This window comes from Zingiber officinale, chromosome 8A (assembly GCF_018446385.1).
Source record: "Zingiber officinale cultivar Zhangliang chromosome 8A, Zo_v1.1, whole genome shotgun sequence".
Taxonomy (NCBI): Eukaryota; Viridiplantae; Streptophyta; class Magnoliopsida; order Zingiberales; family Zingiberaceae; genus Zingiber; species Zingiber officinale.
In genome coordinates, this window is record NC_056000.1 from 52,347,540 (window position 1) to 52,353,539 (window position 6,000).

At 31.9% G+C, this 6,000-nt stretch overlaps 2 pseudogenes; both read right to left on the minus strand.

Annotated features, from left to right (window-relative positions):
- Positions 1–460: 460 nt before the first annotated feature.
- LOC122010803 lies at positions 461–4,627 on the minus strand (annotated as a pseudogene).
- LOC122013048 lies at positions 973–1,149 on the minus strand (annotated as a pseudogene).
- Positions 4,628–6,000: the final 1,373 nt, after the last annotated feature.

Below are 6,000 nucleotides of genomic sequence, written 5' to 3' on the forward strand. Positions count from 1 at the left end.
CGGTATGGATTCTTCTTTTATCCACCAATGGTTTTTTCAAGGCTTCTTTTAGCAGTCCATTGGTGATTGTCGTGTAAGGTTTATTGTTTTTCTTTTATCCTTGGACTGTCAAAGACTTAGAGAAGTGCTAATAGATTTGTGAACCAACCAAAAACCTCCAACTATTCAAGGTTGTAACTTGTGAGGAAGCAAATAGATTTGTGAATAACATTATCTAATTAGGCCTTCACAACGTCTACTCTTTCATTCAATAACCAAAAAAGAAGATATCATTAAGATACCAATATTTTACACTTGATATGACAAAGAGGTTAATCGAAGGCTAATAAGAACCATTTACAATCGTAGCAGAATATTGGAGGGCATCCTTTAACAGAAAGGAGAAGAAATTGATTCAAGATGCAGCTTGAGGAAATTAAACAAATATATGTAAGTTGATATTGAAACATACCTTGGAATACTATTTGATAGCATTCTTGAAATCCTTATCTCTGAATGCAATGTCACCAAATTTCTTCGTGTTCAGCATCTGTTGCCCTTGTTGTGTCCATTCTTGAAAGGAAAGCTGCACAAACATATGTAATGTAAGATTTTGCAAGGCTCCATTGCTCATGAAACCAAATTCCCCAACTATTCTACAAAAATAACGGCAGGAAAAATAATTCTGCAAATCAGCACTATTTCAATTAAAAAGTACTTTCATACAGATATGTTAAAATTATTATCCTGTCTACACAGTTGAAAAGTTTTGGTAGCACTATTTTCATTAAAAAGCACTTTTATAATAATAATGTTTAATATCATGTTGCAGCAAAGGTTTACAGAATGATACAGTTTTGATATTAAATCGTGTCATGTTGATACGAGGTTTGATACTTTATATATATTAATCATCACGCACACAAGTTGCATGTGTAATATAATGCATGAATACACGTAAATTGGTTCCCCAGACCCATAAATTAGACTTGGTAAGGATGTGTCAGGCTCATGCAGTAGTACAACACAAGGGCAACGCTCGATAACCCTATCAACAAGCTACTATAACAAACATTCCCTCATAAAAAATAATTTAATTTTTGTAGCAGATATTAAACTTATAAGAACAGATACTACTTTTGATCTTAGCCAAAAGGCAGAGAAATATATGTTTTCTAACGTTGTCTACCTAAGGTATTTATAAAAGTTTCTCTACTTCCGGTGTTGATAAACATAAAATATGAGACTAAAGAGAATGAGGACAGTATATATTTTTTATATAAAAACAACTAGAGAAAATTACTAATAACCCTTAAAAATAATTTTAGTATGAAAGAAAAAAAGATATTAAAGTAATTTAATTTTAAGTTTCACCAAAATTAGTTATTAAAGAATCTAGATTCTTAATTAAATAGTAAGATAAGATATATATAATTTAAAAATAAATTATATATTAATTGTATAGAACTTGACATCATACATTTCTCAAAACTTCTGAAATAAAGAACAGGTAATCTAAAATATTTTCTAAGCGTAAAGATCAAACACTTGTATTAATAAAAATATATATTTCATATCTTTAGAAAGTAAGAATCTAAACATAGAAAGTTGTTAAGTATATTAATATTCATGGTTTTAAATATCAAATTGTTTCAAAATAAAAATATATATATTATCTATAATAATTATATAAATTATTTATTTATTTGTTTAATATATATTTATATAATTATAGTTTATAAATATTCTAAATAATATATATTAAATATTATAGTTTATATATATAGTTTATATTGCATTATAAAATCAAATTTATTTTAAAAATTTCTATATTTTTAATTTTTTTTAAAAATTAAATATTTTAGAATTATTTATAAAATTTTAAAATTATTGTAGATATTTTTATAAAATTTTAATCTATTTTTAATTTATAAAAATAATTTAAAGTTTGATTTTAAAATTATTTTAAATTATATAACTATATATTATATAAATTATCAATTTTTTTACTTTATTTTTTATATTTTAAATAAATAAAATATAATATAAAATTATATATTATAATCATATTAACTAATTCACCGTTTATTTAATTAATTATTAATTTATATAATATATAATTATAATTTATATAATAATTAATTAGAAATTATATATAGAATTTAATTATTTAATTAAATTTTTTAATAAAACCCTACTTTTTCATTTCCACCTTCTCCCCCTCGCGATTGTGATTTTTTCTTACCTCGCCGAGCTAATATTTGGCCGAGGCTTCCAGATAAGTCGTCATCTCCAAATTGATTCCTTCTTCCTTCTCTCGTGTGCGTCACACACTCAATGATACATGCAAAATTATTACACGTGTTGTGCTGGTCACGGAATGGTAAAAATCATTCATGTTTCAGACAGTAATACTCGAGATTTCATTGTAACATGACTTGATCTAAGAAAGCCATTTACTCCAAGTTGTTTGTTTGTCATGGATAAAGCAGCCGAGGTACATGCTGATGAAATGATTTACAACTTCAATTTAGCCAAGAATGCCAAAATTAAAAAGGTTCAATATAAAAATTGCTGGTAAATGAGTCATACTCAGATTCGAAAACCATGAAGCAAATGATGCTGTCCCAGGATGTACCAGCCATCCAAACTGAAGTAAATGGGTGTGCCAAAGAATAAGCATATTAACAGAACTGAACGACAGCCAAAATTATCAATTTGTCCTGGGATTTCAGAAGGCCCTCAATGAAAACCAAGGAGATATCTCTCCGGATTTGGGCTAGAACAAGTGAAAGACCAGTCCGAGTCTCCGACTCAAGTGGAACTCCTTTTGCTGCAGACATGTATAGCAATATTGCATGAATTCTTGGACATCTCTCCATATGCCCAGCCAATAAAAATAGCTGTGAACATGATATAATCTTCTAGTATCCTTCATAGCTTTGTTCATGAACAGCTGGAATGAAGCCCTTCGGGGCACAGCGTGATGCTAAGAAATCCAACAAGCAATTTCTAATTGGGTAGAGATGCGATTACTTTGTTTGAGGAGTAATTTGTGTTGTTGTAAGATGTTGAAGATTTCATGGAGATGCAAATAAGTGTTTCATGAAAGTATTCCATGAAGGATCGACTGTAAATTAATATAGCATCAAAAAAAAAGTACAATTTTCATAGAATTGGTCTAGACAATCTTCATTTATCAATTGACAAGAATGTGGATGTCACATTGTAAGCCCTACTAGCATCGCTAGGAACTTAAAATGTCGATGACAAGTTTGAAAAGGCATCTTTTAAATGTCTTGTTTATGAGTAGATGTCTAGTCCAATGAAGCATCACATGCCATACAATTCATTCAGTAACTCATCAATCATTGGGATGGGAAAATTTATCTTTGATGGATCATTTAACAACGTAGAACTTCCATGCCCCATCTTGCTTTTGCACCAATAATATAGGATCAAATGTTGAGTTGTTGGATCATATTAACCTTATTGATGCCTTTCAGCAAGTAGGTGATTGATTTCATCTTTTGTAACAGAATGGTTCATAATTGTATCTTTCTAGAAGTTGCTGAGTTAAAACTAATCTAAAAAAATCCACTACTTGCTTGCAAAGAAAAGCAAATCTAAATATGCAATTAAAGATAATTTGAAACTTCCTTATCACTGTGATTATTTCAGAAGACAGAAGTGAAGAAAAGGAGAGAAGGATGCAGGGGAGGAAGCCATAAGATTTCTTAGTGATGAGAAGGGGGAAAAGAGATGATAAGGCATGAAAGCAGAAAATTATTTCTGCTATATATCCATCACCTTCTTTGCCAAACCCATCTTCCGGGATTTACAGGCCAAAAGGTCCACATTTGATGTAATCAACAACGAACACCGTAATGGATCATGGAGGCAAAGGACATCATGGTCTTTTTGATCATTGTGTAGTTGTTCTTCCTTCTCTCCCACTCATATTTGGGAAAAAGTAAGTTGACCCAAATTCTTTCCACACGATCAACTGTGGACTCTCTTCCATCAACAATCCATCAGAATTATTTGACAGAGGGAAATCTATTTGTAAACCTTCCGTGCCACATCAGTGACAGCTACTACATTAGTGGTTGCTGCTGTATCGGTATTATCACCAAATTCACCATAATCTAAACTCCAACTATAGATTGTCAAAAAAAGTAGCATCATTATAGTTTTCATGAAACTCACCTCATTTTCTGCCCCTTCTTCGTCTTTGTAACCTGTCTTGAGCAATATATCATGCACAGCAGTTGGATCCATCTTTGCACAAGCCTTTCCAAGTGGTTATAGCATTGTTGGCAGCGCCTGTTGTGTCTTAGTTATGCCCATTAGAGCATGTGATGGAATCTGCATTAGCAATAATTGGATGATACATTAGCAATAATTTGGAGGGATTTCCCCAAACAATTTGAATAATTATAAACATATGAAAATACTGATTTTTAACAAATAACAGTTTGCTTGCAAAAGCTCTACCTCTTTCTGAGTTTGAAGTGGAGCTACGGAAGAACGAAGAAAACTTAGAATTAGGTCGATCTCTAGCCTCAAACTGTAGACAAGTTGAAGCAAGTTCCATTAGCTTTATAACATCCTCATTAGCATATTGCTCATCAAGGGATGAATCCATTATCATCAACATGCTCTTTCCTCTTATCAAATCTAATGTCTGACAAGAGCAAACAAAAAAACAGTTTGGTCATAATCAAATAGTATTAGACCAATAAATAGTAAATTTTCAGATAATTAAATATATCAAGAAAATAACTTGAGATTTATTTATAAACAGAAGTATTAAGAAATACAAATAAAATTGAACTAATTGCAATGTACGTAAAAAATCATAAAGATAAAATAGATTATTGTCATTGAGAAAAATTATGAAAGATATCAGTAAACATATAAATATGAGAATGTAAATGAAATGTACCAATAAAAATTTAATGATAGATAGATTTAAACCTAAAGAATAGTACAAAATGGTATTTCAATGATGAAGTCATCAGCTAAAGTAAAAAAGGAAGTCGTACACGAATTAAATTTATGCATGACATAAAAAAATGGTATATTCTTGCTCTCAATTCAATTACTTCAATTAGCAACATAACAAGTAAGACACTTTCCAAACAGGAAAACTAGCCATATACATTAAAATCGTATTAACTTCTGAACCACTTGCCAAAAAATACTTGTACTGAATACATATGCGGAACAAAAAACAGATGGATACTTAAGTTGACAACTAATCACTCACATGGAGAACCATTTTGAATCTCTATGATGTCATAGGATACAAGATTTTTTCTACATAGCAACATGGTGCACAACAACAATAACCAAGTCTTATCTCACTAGTTGGATTAGTTATATAGATCTTTTTACACCATTGAACTCTATCTCCCACTATATCATCATTTATACTTAATAAATTTTATCTTATTTTATTGCTGCTAACCAAGTCTTTTTTTGTCTCCCTCTTCTTTGTTTGATATGTGTGTTTGTCATAGTTTCACATTGTTAATACCCCAAGGTAGTTTTGATGTGATCAACCAAGTCATATTATGTCCTGTTGGTATTTAACTTCTGTCTCTATGTGTGCATGAACTTAGGAGTACAGGAAGTCGAGCGAAAGACACAACTAGCGAGAAAGATGACACGGGAGAGAGCTCACGGGCTCGGTGCGTCCAAGGGATGAGATGCTGTGAAAGAATACGCCGGTGGACGAGAAGGAGGCGCGCGACGTTTCTAAGGGACAAGAAGCCGGAGTGGAAGACTACTCGAAGGCCGGAAGTTGGATTCGAATGAACCATATTCTGGATGGCCGAGATCATCCAAGCGAGCGGAGCTGGAATGGAAGACCTGGACCAATGCGAGCGGAACCGAAAATGAAGGCTGGGACAAAAGGTTAACAGAATGTTGACTTTCTGAATCTGAGCGAGGATAAAAGTTTACCCCCCCCCCCCCCCCCCCCCCTTCTTTCCTTGGAGCTTGGAACCCTTTCAG